This window comes from Macaca nemestrina, chromosome X, assembly GCF_043159975.1.
Source record: "Macaca nemestrina isolate mMacNem1 chromosome X, mMacNem.hap1, whole genome shotgun sequence".
Taxonomy (NCBI): Eukaryota; Metazoa; Chordata; class Mammalia; order Primates; family Cercopithecidae; genus Macaca; species Macaca nemestrina.
Window position 1 is genome coordinate 132,865,085 of NC_092145.1, and position 16,949 is coordinate 132,882,033.

The window sequence follows — 16,949 nt, forward strand, 5'->3', positions numbered from 1 at the left end:
TTGACCTTGGGCTTCCCAGCCTCCAAACAGTGAGAAACAAATTTCTGTTGTTTATAAACTACAGTATTTTGTTACAGCAGCCCAAATGGACTAAGATGGGATGGCAATAGGAAAAAGAAAATTTAAAGATCAGTTATTTACTACCGTACAGCTGGGGTCAGCAGAGAGGACTGAGTGCAAAGGAGCATGAAGGAACTTTTGTGTAGATGATGGAAATATTCTATCTATATCATAATTGCCTTGATAGGTATATGACTGAATACATTTCTTAAAACTCATCAAACCATACAATTAAAATGAGTGGATTGTGTTGAATACAAATTATACCTCACTAGAGCTTCCTCCCCCTGTCTTCTTCATTCCCACACCCTAAAGAACTGAAGACTCCTCACTTTCATCTTGCTAAACATGAAGTGTCTTATAGTACTCTCTCTCTCCAGGGAGCTTTATATTCCACCTATTATTTAATTTTATGTTTTAAGTTAAATTTAATAAATTATTCTTTCAATGGTTATTTCAAACATTTTCTTGTTTTGCTTTCTTTTTACATATGTGGAGGGATGTCCTTTCCCCTTTAAAAAATTCACTTGACAAGATATTTAATGAATCCTTACTAAAAGTCAGGCAGTTTTATAGGCACTATGGATACAAGAGTGGGGAAGACATGTCCTGATAAATTAATATTAGATGATATGCTAAGTAGAAAAGTAAAGCAGAAGATAAGGATAGGAATGACGGGATGGGGTTATGTTTGTTGCAATTTGTTAGTCTGGACAAAAAGACATCACAGAGAATGTACTGACTGAACAGACTTTAAGAAGAAAAAGGAAGGCACATGGAGATATACCTAAGTATCTATATCTGTATCTAATAGTCCAAGCAGAGAAAGTAGCAAACATGACTTTTTTGAGAAGAGAGGATATCTGGAGTGACTGAAGAATAGCACAGGGGCCAGAATGGCTGGAGCAGACTCCAAAAAAGGGAAGTGTAGAAGACATGAGGCCTGAGAGGTAGCAGGAGGCCAGATTATTTACAGCCATATGACGCACTTGAAAGGGTTAAGGCTTTCCCTTAAATAGGATGGTGAGATGTCTTGACAAGAAAACTGATTTTGGAACAAAGGTTTGTGTGTGAGTCATTTATTGGGGGGGATGTGCTCAGAAAGTGGCAGTGAGGACCAAAGGAGATTCCAAGCAGGGAAAAGAGGAAAGGAAAAAAAAAAGACATTGAATTGGCCATTGCTACAAGTGACTAGTGGTTCTATCCATGGGATCATGTAAAAAAATTGTATTAAATGTGCCCCAGGAACATTCACGCAGGGGGGAAAAGGGAGGAGTTTTTATCCTTGAGATTCCATAATTTTGTTGAACCTCCCTAAGGTGCATTAACTCATCTGAAGTTCTGTGTTGCCTATTTACTGTAGCACCCCATGCCCAAATTTAGTAGGCAAGCCCGAAACAGGAGGTGTGATATGCAGAGTAAGGTGGAAATGTAATGTTCTCAGTACATTACCCCATGAAGCTGGTCGGAACCCAGGCAGAACTAGTCATTGCAATTGTATTTCTATAGACAAGATACAATTGGAATGTGAAATTTATAATAATGGTGCCATTTACAATAGCATCAAAAGATGCCAAATGCCTAGGAATAAGTATAATTAAACATATCCAAAATCTCATAAGAGAAAACTATAACTGAAGGAAACAGTGCAAAAAGAGATTAAAAATACAGAAGCAAATGAAGTTATATTCATGTTCATAGATTGGAAGACTCATTATTGAAAAGATGCCAATTTTCCCAAAATTGATTGGTAAATTCAATACAATCTAAATGAAATTTTTAGCACAGTGTTTATATGTGTGTTTTGGGGCTAGGAAAGGAAAATCTGAAAAATTATAAGTGATTCTAAAATTTTTAAAGAATACAAGTACAGATAAAATATATTTGAAGAAAAAAAGTTGGAGAATTTATATTTGTAGATATCAAGATTATGATTAAGATAGTGTGCTGTTGATACAGCGACAAACAAATAGATCAATGAAATAAAACAGAGTCCAGAAGCATGCCCACACACATAAGGGCATTCAAATGATTAAAAAAGTGGGCATAAATGAGTCATAGAAGAATATCTTTATGAGCTTTGGGAAGAGGAAAAATTTCCCAAAAGATAAAGGGAAAGACTGATATGTTGGACTATTTTAAAAGGAGGAACTTCTGTTCATGAAGTGATACCATTTAAGATTTTTAAAACCAGTATATTTGCAACCCATATACACAAATGAGACATATAGATTAATGAAAAAAGTTGGAAGACCCAAGTGAGGAAAGGGACAATAAATTTTTAATATCCTCTATAAAATATAAAAATAGCTTATGATCCTATGGAAAGATGCTCAACCTCTTTCTTAACCAGGGAAATTCAAACTAAAACCACAATGAGATGTCCACTAGAATACTACAATTTAAAAGACTGAAAACATCCAATATTGTTAGTAAAGAGCTTTCATTTCCTTCTTATTTAGGGTGTATGGTGAAAAGAACTATTTTGGGAAATTACTTGGCAGTATCTATTAAATTTGCAGATATGCAGATCCCCTGATCCAACAATACCACTATTCAGTATATACCCAACAGAAAAGCACACATATGCGCATGAAAAAACATAGGAAAGAATGTTCATACAATCATTATTCATGATATCCTCAACTTGGAAACAACCAAAATGTCATGCAAGAATGAAATGGATAAGTGAGTTCACGCTATACAGCAATGAAACAAGGACTGCTACTGCACAAAACATTATGGATAAATCTCACAAACACATAGAGCAAAAGAAGCCAGATTAAAAAGAACTCAATTATGTGATTGCATTTGTAAAATGTTCCAAAACAGGCAAATAATCTGTTGTTGGAAGGCAGGACAGTCATTACCTTTTCAGAGAGGGGAGGGAGTATGATGGGGCCTCTGGAGCAATGGTAATATATTATTTCTTAGTGTGAGTGCTTTATGTGGGTGGGTTTACTCTGTGATAACTAATGTTCTACACATATGATTTGCTTAGCTTTGTATGTATAATACATAATATTTAAAAGCTTATAAAATTGTTGTACCTACCTTAATATGTTCCTAAAAATAAATGAGACAATACATGTCTCATGGCTGGCACATAATTCATGTTAGCTAGTGGCATAAAGAAAGGAACTACATAATCTTTGGTTTTAAGTAGAACTGTAAATTAGCTTAGAGAAAGAAAGAGTTGTTAAGAACGGATTTCCCAAATCCCATTCAGATTACGAGGTTATGAGAACTGAGAGGGGAGAAAAATAATCACTTAGCTGCCACTGAGAATATTTATTATGAGGGAAAGGACTAGAGAGAAATGCCCTGCAGGGCACTGAAACATGAATAATAAGTGGCAGTTTTTGGTCTATGTTGTGATATAAGTTATCAAGCTTGTGTTAGACCAAGTAAGGTACTCAAGCAAGAGAGTATAGCTATATAGATTTAGATAATACCAAACCATTAAGATAGGTTGCAAACTCATTTCTCTTTTTCTTTTCAAAGATAGCTATATTATTGTCAGAAAATAAATTGAAAGAACATTTGTATTTGCAGTGTTTTGTTTTTAACAGAGGTTCTGATTTATATTTATAGATATATTTATTTCGTATATTTATTTTATATATTACACTTAAAAGATGAGCAACCGATTTCTTGTTCTGAGCATTTTCATAACATACTTTGAATTATTCTGTTACGCTTATATTTAGCTTCAAATATTATTAATTTATAATAATTTTAATTTGCAAGTTATATTATTCTACTTGTAACACTGTCCTCTGTATATATGTTCAATTACATTTAAAATGCAATTTATAATATTTGTCTTTACAATTTTTAATCATGTATATTATTGGACCCATCTAGATCTTTATAAAACATATTTATATTTTAACTCTGAAAACAAAGACTTAAAATATAAATACATTATGTTGTCAAAATGCCATCATCTATATTCAGCAGGTCAAATTTATTATCTGTCGTTATCACAAATAAATATTTTTGGGTGGATAAAAACAAAATTCTCCAATTCTAGCTACTATTAACTCTCAATGCAGCCTCCATTTGGGGATTGCTGAGCTAAGAGTCTATCTTAATACTTAAATAGTATTTGCAGTATCTTTGAAGGGAAATCCTTTCCTTGGGCATTTTGCATGTCCTTGGAAATGAGATTAGTATTTGATTTTTGTTTTCCTAAATATGACCAATGTAACCATCGCTGGGGATGAATCTTACAGAGCTGCTTGCTGAAAGATTCAGCTAAAAATTCTGACTTGGCGTATACAGTTTTCTCTTGTGGATGGAGTCTTTCTGTCTTGCAATTAGAATGTGCCACAACTTACTATCATGTCTCTTATTTTTAAAAAAGAATTTATAAATATGGAATTGCCAACATGAAATCTGGATGCAATATTTGATATGAGTCTCATAACAATATTATATTTTATTTATTTTCCTTAATAATTATTTAGAGTCAAATAAGTTTAAATATTCAAGCTGTTAGTCCTTTTTCTCAGAAACGGAATATATACACTTACTTATAGTAATGTCATATAGGTAGTTCTTTTTGGCTAAAATATGACTTTTTCCCCTCCCACTTTAAAGTATATGTGAGATGGCTGAATTTGAAATAACAATATACCTAGAATATACAAACAGACAGAATTTAGTTAAAAACCTGGCAAAAATCTATCAAATTGTTAATAAATGTGAATATAAATCTGTTACTTGGAGAATTGATTCTGTAGCTGTGAAGAATTGAATGTGCTTACATCTTTTGTATTTTTTAAAAAAGAATTAACAAATAGATTTTTATAACATGCTTTTCTGTTGCCTGATAAATTTAATATATTCCACTAAAGTTAGTATACAGGTAACCCAGTATATTAGTGACTTCTGGAGTAGGAACAGTTTTTTCCCCCTTGTTCTTCCTAGCAGAAAATTAAAGAATTTTTATATTCCAAACAGTTACAAGCTCAGTTTTCCAGTAGTTTATCCCAGTCTTCAATGATGTATGAAATAAACAAGTGATACTGTTCCCAACAAAGAGGTGGAGACAATAATTAACGTTTGTTAATTACTCTTTGTTGTCTTATAGTTGAGAAATATATAAAGCCTCTTACATCAAATGTATCCAGTAAATCTTATTTTTCTTCCTATGTAAACATATCTAAAATGAAGTAGAAACATAAATTTAAACTACTATTTAAAATGATACTTCAAAATAGAGAGCAGGGCCATATTCCTATGATTGTTTTTTAAGAGTTAATTTTTTGAGTAGATAATAGATTTATTCAAAATCATATGAGATGCATGTTTGGAAGTCTTGTTGCTATCCACCCTCTTAACCCACTCTACTGCACTGTGTACTGAGAAATATTTTTATTGCATTTTTCTTATCCTCCTAGTGTTTAATGCAAATATATGCAAATAAGAAAATATATTCACTAGCTTCATTTCTTAGGAAAAAAAGGTAGCACACCAAACAAGACAATATTTTACCTTATTTTTTTTACTCTAAAATGTTATTGGAGATCACTCTTTCTTGGTACATAAAAGCTATACTCATTCTTCTTACAGATGCATAATATTCTATTATGTAGATATAGCTCCAGTTATTTCATAAATTTCCCATGGTTTACTTACAGTTGTTTACTATTACAGTGTCTCAATGACTAATCCTGTTCATATATCATTTAGAATGCATGATCATTTTTGTAGGACAAATACCTGGAAGAGGAAATCTGTGGTCAAAGGGCAATTGCATTTGTATTTTGGTAAATAATGGCAGATTGTCCTGGATAGGAGTTGCATCATTTTCCACTCTTAGCACTAATGTATGAGAATGGTGTTTTCCCGTAGTCTCAACAGCCATATTTTGTTAAAAATTTGGAATAGGATAGGTAAGGAAAAGCTTCTCTGTAGAGTGTGTTTGCATTTTTTAATTTATAAAAACCTCAGAATCATTTTCTATTTTAAAATTCAGTTTGTATTTGTTTTGCTAGGAATCATCGGTTCATTTCTTTGCCCATTTTTTCTGTTTTGTTGTTGGTCTTACTAGTCTTGATTTCTAGGAGTTTTTTTTTTTTATTCATTAAGCAGGTTAGTCTGTTTTCTGTGGTACAAATCGTAAAGATGTTTCACAGCTTTTCATTTGTCTTTTGACTTTGCTTTTGATTTAAAAAATAGTTTAGAAACATTTATTACTCTTTTCATTTAGGCCTTCTGGATTTTGATTTTTTATTATTTATAAATTTTATAATTTATAAATTAACTTTGGGGGAATGGACATCTTTATATTGCTCAATCTTCCTAGATAAAACATGGCATAGTTTTCCATACAAATATAATTCTTGCATCCTTCAGAAAACCTATAGTTTTATTTCAGGTTTGTTTCTCTATATATTCTCCTGTTCTGTTGCCATTGTAAACGAATACAATTCTTTTAATGATTTTTAATGGATTTTGTTTGTGCAGATATCTATTGATTTCTGAATACTAATTTTATAACTCAATAACTTATTTTTTTTCTAGTAGCTTTTCAGATCATTCTCCTGGGGTTACAGTTACGCTTTCTTATTATCTGTTATATGAAATACTTCTACCTCCTTGTTTTACATTGTTATACCTCTTAATTTCTTTCCCATATTAATCTCACTAGCTAATGCACCTTATAAAATGTTAAGTAGCAGTTGTGGTAGTGAGCATTTTGTTATCTTCCTGTTTTTGTCTGGAACACAAGCAGTATATTACAATAAACATGTGCTTTAAGATTATACACATGCACACATACATACAAACAGAGACAATCCTCAACTTATAATGGTTCAACTTGTGAATTTTTGACTTCATGATGCTGTGAAAGTGATACACATTCAGTAGAAACCACACTTCCAATTTTGAATTTTGGCTAATTAAAAATTCAAAATTTGAAGTATGCTTTCTACTGAATGTGAATTAAACATTCTTCATTATAAAATAATATTTGCATTAGAGGGTTTTGTCCAATTTTAGACTAATGTAAGAGTTTCGAGCACGTTTAATATAGACTAGGCTAACCTATGATCTTCAGTAGGTTCAGTGTATTAAATGCATTTTCAACCTACAATATTTTCAGCTTATGATGGGCTTATCAGAACGTAACCGCATCGTTGAGATTTATCTGCACATAAATCATTTTAATGAAGTATCTGTTGAATTCTGTTTTATTTTACCAAGGTGTTTTTATTTTGTTTTCTTTTAAAAAAGGACAGATTTGAATCCAGTAAAAATGTCTTTTCAACATTGTTAGAGATCAATCATATTAATTTGCATTAAATTGCATAAATGAGATGCCTCAATGAGAGATAAATGAAAATGTTCTGTGGTTTTCCTTTTTGTGCATTTTTCAGGTTATGGATAAAATGTCATTCGTGCTTGATAAAAATAATTTTAATATATTTCAGCTTTTTATGTACTCATGAATAGGTGGATTACCATCAGAATGATCTGTTCTTTATGGATTTGGTAGGATTTCATGTGAAACCATCTGAGCTTGGTGTTATTCACAGGGAGGAGGGCATTATTTTATTTACAAATTTCTCCAGTTGTCTAGGGAAATTATCTGCTTCAAATTTCTCTTCTGGTAATTATTCTTCTATTGCATTTTTCTAGAAAATTATCCATTTAATTTAGATTTTTTATATAGGGCTGCATAAAATAGTTTGTGAGTGATTTTTTAAAATTATGAGTTACTTGATTGACTCCTATTATTTCTTATTTTGTGTTTTAATGCTCTCTTTTTTGTCTCCTATGTGAGCTAAACTACTTTGTTATTTTAAACAATCTTATGTTTTCTTATTTTGCAGATTTTGTTTTCTAACTAATTTCTCTTGTCCATCAATTCATTTTCAATCTTTGTTTTATTCCATAGATTAGAATTAGGTTTGCTTTGTGTTTCAATCCTAAACTAAAAAATTATTAGGTGAATTATGTCCATTTGTATTTATTTAAATATGTTTAGTATTTTGTAGTTCTTCGATATTTAGGACTTTAAAAAATCCTTGTTCTCTATATATTTATATGACATCCTTAGTCTTTTGTTTAAAAATTATGTATCAGAACCTTATTATGAGCAACAGTGAAATTAATTAGCTTTTAACTTTTCCTTTTTGCTCTCCTCACGCACCCATTTTCTTAAATTGGATTAGCTTTAAAGTATTTGCTACCATTATATTCAACATTATACTGGAAGTATCAGGTAGTGCAAAAAGATAAATTGAATGAATGGATAAATAAATAAAAGGCCTACAATTTGATTGAAAAATAAAAAAGCAAAGCCATCTTGATTTGCAGATAATCTAATTATGTATGTGGAAAATCCTTTAAAATCTACAAGATAGTTATTGCAATTAACAATCACATTTTTCAAGCTTACAATTTATAAGACCAATACAAATACAAAGACCAATACAATGTAAATTAATTGTCCTTCTATAAAATAAAAATTAATATATAAGAAATAAATTTAAAAATTCAAATTTTAATAATGTAAAAAATAAACTATTTATAAATGCATTTAATAAAATATATGTAAGGTCTGAACACCGAATTACAAAACATTGGTGACATTAAATTAAAGAAGACACACATAAATACATATAGTTTTCATAAATTAGAAGACTAAACTTTTTTGAAATGTCAGTTCTTCTCAAATTGATCTATAGATTTAATGGAGTCCTAGTCAAATTGATAGGCTGATTATAATAAATATATGAAAATAAAAATAATCTACAATAGCTGAAATAGCTTTGAAAAAGAATAACTTTGGGGAACTTTCACTATCTGATTCAAGACTCGCTATAATGATAAAATAATTAATGCAGTGTAGTACTGGTGTAATAGACAATATCTAAATGAAACAAAGTCAAGATTCCAGAAACAGACCTACATATATATGGTGAAGTGGTTTTTGACACAAGTATTAAGGTATTCCAGTAGGGGAAAGATACATTTTTAAATAAATATTACTGGAACAATTGGATATCTGTATGGTTAAAAAAAACCTTGGACTCAAAATCATATACAAAATTTAGCTTAAATGAATTATAGACCTATATGTAAGATGAAGATATAAAATCACTGGAAGAAAACATGGAAAAAAATTTTTGTCATATTGACTTTGACAAAGTTTCTTAAGCAGGACATAAAAAAAACATAATCCGTAAAAGAAAAGAAAAAAAAGACAAATAGACTTTTGTTCTTTTACAGACATGGTTTAGGAAACAAAATTGATTGCCGTACACTGAATAGAAGAAAATATTTGTAAATCATAAATTTAACAAAGGTCATGTATCCAAAAAATATAAAGAACAAATTTAATTCACTATCAAGAAAATAACATTTTTGACCTGGTACAGTGGCTCACGCCTGTAATCCTAGCACTTTGGGAGGCTGAGGTGGGCAGATCGCTTGAGGTCAGAAGTTCGAGACCAGCCTGGGAAACATGTCAAAACTCCACCTCTACTAAAAATACAAAAATTAGCCAGGCGTGGTGGCAAGCACCTGTAGTCCCAGCTACTCAGGAGGCTGAGGCAGGAGAATCGCTTGAACCCAGGACGCGGAGGTTTCAGTGAGCCAAGATCATGCCACTGCACTCCAGCCTGGGTGACAACAAGACTCCATCTCAAAAAAAAAACAAAAAAAATTAATAGGTAAACGATTTTAAGAGGTACTGTACCTCTTAAAATACACTTTCTTTATATATGTTTTATATTTTACACATTTTCCTTAACAAAACAAAATAAGTCTATGGCCAATTATAATATGAAAAAGTGTTCTATGTCATTAACCATGAGGAAATAAAATTAAAACTACAATGATATATTCACTAGAATTGCTAAAATCTAAGAAACGGAAAATACTAGGTTTGGACAAAGATGAAGCAACTGCATTTCTCATACATTGCTGATAGGGATGCAAAATGTTGCAGCCATTTTGAAAAAAAATTGACAATTAAATATCGGCATTATATGCACTTTTCATCAGAAGTCCCACTCTTAGATGTTTGCCCAAGATAAATTAAAAAATAGATCTACAGAAAGACTTTGTACTAGTCAAAATTCTTCAGAAAAACAGAAGCAATAGGATATATGTGTGTGTGTATGTGTGCCTGTTTTATGTATACATATATACATACACACACACACATGCATATGTAATAAGAAATTGGCTGAGAAGCACCAAGACCTGCAGTTAGCAAGACAGAGACCCAGAAGAGCCAATGGTGTTGTATTAGATTGAGTCTGAAGTACCGAGAACCAGGAGCACCAAGATTTTAAATTCCATTTGGAAAGCCAGCAGGCTTGAGACCCAAGGATAACCAATGTTTCAGCCATGGTTTGAAAGCCAGAAAAGAGTAATGTTGCAGCTCAAGCAGTTAAGCAGGCAGTGTTCCCTCTTGTTCTCAGAAAGGTTGGCCTTTTTTTTTTTTATTCTATTTAGGCCTTCAGTTGATGGGATGAGGACTCCCCCCACATTAGGGAGGGCAGTCTGCTTTACTGAGTCTACCATTCAAATGTTAATTTCATCCAGAAACACTCTCACAGACACACCCAGAATAATGTTTGACCAAGTAACTGGGCACCCGGTGGCCAAGTCAAGTTGACACATAAAATTAACCATAATAGGCTTATACACAAACTAGAAGGGGGGGAATTGTCCTAAAAGTGGTGATCGAATAAACAAATTGTGGTATATTTATACCATGGAACAAAACGACCAAAATAATGATATACACAAAAACATGAATGAATCTCACATGATGGTATGTTAGAAAGTGAAACAGGAAAGACTGCATACTACACGATTCCATTTATATGAAATTCTAGAAAAAGCAAAACTATAGTGACAAAAAACTGATCAGTGGTTACCTGGGGTGGAGGATGAGAAGAGGAAATCTAATTCAGAGTCACTATGGAATTTTTGGGGTTTATTTAAAAGATCTATATCATGTTTGTGGGAATGGCTACACAAATACATACAATCACCAAAACTCATCAAACTATACATTTAATATGTGTTGGTTTTATTTTATGTAAATTATTTCTCAAAAGTTAGGAAAAATGATGTTAATTATAACATTGTTAACAAGAGTAAAATATAATATTTTATAATAGAGAAATGACTAAAGTTATGGCAATTCAACTGAATAAAAAATGATGCCCTCTTGAAAATTATAGGATTGAAAATGCAATCAGAACTGTACATGGTTGGTAGACTATGCTTGTTTGTATTTTTAAAATTTCACATTTCTCTAGAGACTGAAAAGAGAACATGGCTATTTTTAAATATTGTTTTAAGGAAACAAAACATGTATCTTAACAAAAGCAAAAATTGACAAATGGTATCAAATTAAAGAGCTTCTGCACAGCAAAAGAAACTATCAGAATGAACAGGCAACCTACAGAGTGGGAGAAAATCTTTGCAATCTATCCATCTGACAAAGGTCTAATATCCAGAAGCTGCAAGGAATTCAAACACATTTACAAGAAAAAAACAAACAACCCCATTAAAAAGTGGGCAAAGGACAGGAACAGACACTTCTCAAAAGAACACATTCATGCAGCCAACAAACATATGAAAAAAAGCTCATCATCACTGATCATTAGAGAAATGTAAATCAAAACCACAATGAGATACCATCTCAAGTCAGTCAGAATGGCCATTATTAAAAAGTCAAGAAACAACAGATGCTGGTGAGGTTGTGGAGCAATAGGAACACTTTGACACTGTTGGTGGGAATGTAAATTTGTTCTACCATTGTGGAAGACAGTGTGGTGATTCCTCAAGGAGCTAAAACCAGAAATACAATTTGACCCAGCTATCCCATTACTGGGTTTATAGCCAAAGGAATATAAGTCATTCTATTACAGAGATATATGCACACATATGTTAACTACAACACTATTCACAATAGCAAGGACATGGAATCAATGCAAATGCCCATCGATGAAAGGCTGGATAAAGAAAACGTGGCACATATACACTATGGAATATTATGCAGCCATAAAAAGGAAGGAGATCATGTCCTTTGCAGGGACATGGATGAAGCTGGAAGCCATTATCCTCTGTAAACTACAGGAACAGAAAACAAAGCTCCACATGTTCTCACTTGTAAGTGGGAGCTGAACAATGAGAACATGCGGCCACAGGGAGGAGAACAACACACACTGCAGCCTGTCGGGGAGTGGGGTGGGAGGAGAGAGTATTAGAAAGGATGGCTAATGCATGCTGGGCTTAATACCTAGGTGATGGGTTGATAGGTGTAGTAAACCACTATGACATACCTTTACCTATGTAACAAACATGCACATCCTGCACATGTCCACCAGAACTAAAAACAAAAAAGGAGTAAATGTAATCCTAAAGCAAAATAAAATACTTGGGTATCACAAGTTTTACAGCTCAGAAATACATATAGTCTCAGTTTCCCGTTTTTAAAATTGAATGACACATTTCCTATGGGAGCTGATGGTAAGGCTTGGAAAGCCAGTGATATAGACACAGCGGCACATTAAACTCTTATAAAAGCGAAGATTTTATAAATATGAGCAAATTGTAAACATATAAAGAAAAGGTTGTTTGCGTTATTTCTGATTATTGTTGTTTCATTTTGTGACAAGTTTTACCTTTGTGTTTTTCAATTGCTTTGTATTTTTCATGAGTTATCATAGTTAATGGGAAAATGTATCTGACACAAACTAATATTCAAGTACTTTTATTAGGCAAACTATTATTTGTAATGCCTTCACAGTTTTACATTTTAGTTAGATTCTTCCTGTGCCTAAATCATTCTCTGTTAATGACTTTGGCACTAGAGGCACATTAAAGCTTTTTAACCACTAAGTAATCACAGGTCTTTTAGGAAATTGCTGCCGCCATGCATAATTTGCTACCCATGCCACTCACCTGTGTCAGTAGCAATTAGAGATTTCCCCACTGATTCCACACCGTCCTGAAAGAGTTAATGGACCTCTGCAACAGTGCAACTTCCTAACAGGATAAAATAAATTGTTTCAGTGCAAGTCTAATCAGATTTCTTAATAAAGATAATAAACTAACCAAGTCATTGGATTTTAGTTTGTCCAATACTGATGAAGGGAGAACGTAACAAATTTAAGTTTAAGGTTATGCAATGTGTAGTTCAAACATATGTGACAATAATAATGTTAAAAGCTCTGAGAAAGAAAAGCAAAAATATTTATATCCATTCTGAAGAAAAGACTATCATTAATTTAGCATTAGTCATCTCTGAAAGTCTGATGTACTTGTAGCTAAAGTTATTGAAGCGGAAATGACCTGGGAGCATGAATACTTAGTTTTTATTATGACATAGCTTGACGCGGTGATACCCCCAAGCTCTTTTCCTGGGCCACTTTCTTTTGCATCAATAACTTCCCCTCATGCATTATTTATTTAGTTTTTATTTAACTGACACTTATTGTGCTATGTACTGTTCTGCGTTTTTGACAAGTATTAAAACATTACTCCTTATGATAACCCTATGAAGTGGGTATTACTGATTTCTGTTTTACAGATGAGAAAGCAGAGATCCTGAGGCATAAGTAACTTTCTCAAACTTGTAAGTCTGGATCCTGAATCTGTGCTCTTAACCATTGAGTTAAAGTGCCATGACGGTTTATTAGTTTTCCCAAATTCCACCACAGATTTCAAGAATAGATCTACTCTCAGTTCCCCCCCCCCTTTTTTTTTTTGAGATGGAGTCTCGCTCTGTCACCCAGGCTGGAGTGCAGTGGCGAAATCTCGGCTCACTGCAAGCTCCGCCTCCTGGGTTCATGCCATTCTCCTGCCTCAGCCTCCTGCCACCAGCCCAGCTAATTTTTTGTATTTTTAGTAGAGACGAGGTTTTACCATGTTAGCCAGGATGGTCTCGATCTCCTGACCTCGTGATCCACTCGCCTCGGCCTCCCAGGGATTACAGGCGTGAGCCACCGTGCCTGGCCTACTCTCAGTTACCTTTGACTTCCATTTCCACTCAAATATTATTTTCCCTACAAATTATTGTACACTATATCTTGTGGAGAGAAAAATATTAGTGTCATAGTAAAACCATTTTAAGTCCCCAACACACGGATGAGAAGCTATTTTCTGAAAATTATGTCTGAACCCGGAACTACTTGCCTTTAACTAAAAAAAAAAATAATAATAATAAATCCATGTGGTTTCTACTTTAAACATGTTTTATAAGGTGGCTTCAGGGTTCTTACTCAAAAGACTGAGGTAATATGGCCTTAAACCTGACAGAATCCAGGGCACTGACATTTGCAATTACTTCAAATTTTGGAAGAGTAAGGAAAATGGGGAGGCTAGAAAGACCTGTCAATATAGTCAATCTCAGAAAACATGATTTTCTCAAATATCTGTATTCTCGTTGCTATAACTTTTGCAATCACTGTAGTTTACAGCACCTTCTGTAATGTAATGTTGGCTGCCATAGAAGTACTCCACCAAAATAGAATGCCTCCTAAATCTTAGTGGTGTTAAAATGTAGTCATTTTATACAATGGGAATAAACATTTCTCTATTAAACTAAGCATATTTAGAGAAAAGTTTTTGAAGTTAAATAATGGTTGGGAAAGAAATTGCTAGGAATATTTTCTTTGCCTTATTATGATACACAAACAGGAAAAAGATGTTTTAGGTGCATTTTTAGAACAATCTCAAGTTAAAAAACACACACACACACACACAATGAATTACCATACATTTAGAATCTGGTTTGGTAAAATCAAGGGTTAACAGTAATTCTAACCACTTGATTTCTTAGACTGTTCTATCGTTTTAGGTGTTTAATGAATGAGAAGCAGAATTAGTGTTATTTGAGAAACCATTAAAAATCATTTTGCATTTTCCTCTCTTTTTTTCTATTATAAAATGATTCTGTTACTGTTAGCAGAGCCTGGAATAGGGGTTGGCAAAGCTGAAGATGTTTATCAGGGATAGCTAGGATAATTAAGATCAAGTGGATGACTTAACATTTCCTAACATGGAAAAACAGAAGAAATCTAAAGGAGAGTTGTACATGCTTCTACAACCACCATCTACCATTCTACCTGTATAAGGGTCATATTTCACCCTAAATTCTATTAAAATGGATGAACTTTTTCTTTTTTGATCAAATGATGATCTCTACTTGTATATTGGATCCTCTCAAGGCTTGCCTACTCAAGAATTTAATTTCTGATATTACCCTCTTTTCTCTTAATATCAGTGGCCAGCAAACTAAGGTGCACAACCCAACCCTGCCTTTCATCTGTTAGTAAATCAAGTTTCATTTGAACACAGCCATGCCCATTAATTTACATGTTACATATGGTTGCACTTATGATAGAGCTCATACGGCTGACAAAGTTTATAATATTTAATATCTGTCCCTTTAGAGAACATGTTTGCCAACTGATGTCCTACATCTTCCATTTTCTTTTCCCTTGGTTAGATAACTTCTGGCAGCAAATAAACATTGTGTATTGTTACTTTTAACATTAATACCTTTTTTACCCCAGTTATCTCCTTCAATTACTGCCCCATTACTCTGTTCCCCTTTACAGAAAATCTCCTCAAAAGGTTTGTGTATGTCCTAGATATTTCTGCCTCTTATTACCTATTTTTTTCTTGAATCTCCTGAAGAGTTTCTTTCAACCACTTCATACACACTGCTCTTTTAAGGTAATCAATAATGTACATTAATCCAATTTTACCAGCCAATTTTCAGTCCTCATCTTATTTCATTCATTAACAACATTTGGCAGTATTCTAATCAAATTTTCTTGAAGCATTTATTTGATTCTCCTCATACCTTCCAAGCCCATTATTTTATTCTCAGTCTTCTTTCCTTGTTTCTTCTTATTTTCCTGGCTCCTAAAGCTGTGAAATGTCTCATTTCAGTCCTCAGACTTTGTTCTTCTTTACATAAAATTATTCCCTTCATAGTTTAATCCAGTATAATTCACTCAGATGCCATACATTCTATACACTGGTGATTACCAAAATTCTCTTTCCAACTCAGACCTCTTCCTCAAATTCTGTACACCGGTCTGCCTCAGCATACCTACTTGGATCATAAATACGGATTTCACTGTTAATAAATTCAACACAGACTCCTTACACATATTTTCTGATGGGTCCACTTTACTAAGGCTCATGCCTTTGCTCAATCCCAAGTGAATACAGTCTATGTCCACAGAAACAGATAATTATCTGTTTTAAAGATTCCACTTGCGGTTTCTGCTTCCATTTTGGAGGAGTAAGCGCCTAACATATTGATCCTCCCACAAATATCAGCTATAAACATTAGACAAAAATAAACAAACTCAAATACCTGGGGCTCTAGAAACTGTACAAATAAAAACATTTTTAGAAGGGACCAAGTGACCAGCACCGTGTGAATATCCTGTATTTTTACAGTTTTACCTGAGAGTAGCTGCAGTCACAGAGGCATGGAAGCAGCTAAAACGCTAATGGTAAACTAGAAATGTTTCTGGTAGTCAAGTGAACACAGAACCCTGGAAAGAAAATAATCAAGAGAAACTCTAAATTTTGTGTTTAAACTCACTTCAGGCTGGGCACGGTGGCTCATGCCTGTAATCCTAGCACTTTGGGAGGCCGAAGTGGGTGGATCACGAGGTCAGGAGATCGAGACCATCCTGGCTAACATGGTAAAACCCCGTCTCTACTAAAAATACAAAAAAAAAAAAAAAATTAGCTGGGCGTGGTGGTGTGCACCTGTAGTCCCAGCTACTTGGGAGGCTGAGGCAGAATGGCATGAACCTAGGAGGCGGAGCTTGCAGTGAGACGAGATTGCAGCACTGCACTCCAGCCTGGGCGACAGA

At 33.4% G+C, this 16,949-nt stretch overlaps 1 protein-coding gene across 2 annotated transcripts in view; it reads right to left on the reverse strand.

Annotated features, from left to right (window-relative positions):
* Window positions 1-16,949, reverse strand: part of LOC105499116 (DDB1 and CUL4 associated factor 8 like 2) — a 171,488-nt gene that overhangs the window by 20,346 nt on the left and 134,193 nt on the right. For both annotated transcript variants that reach the window (XM_011771581.2, XM_011771580.3), the window contains one exon: window positions 13,009-13,092. The gene's annotated coding sequence lies outside the window, so the exon portion shown is untranslated. The remainder of the gene's footprint in view (window positions 1-13,008; window positions 13,093-16,949) is intronic.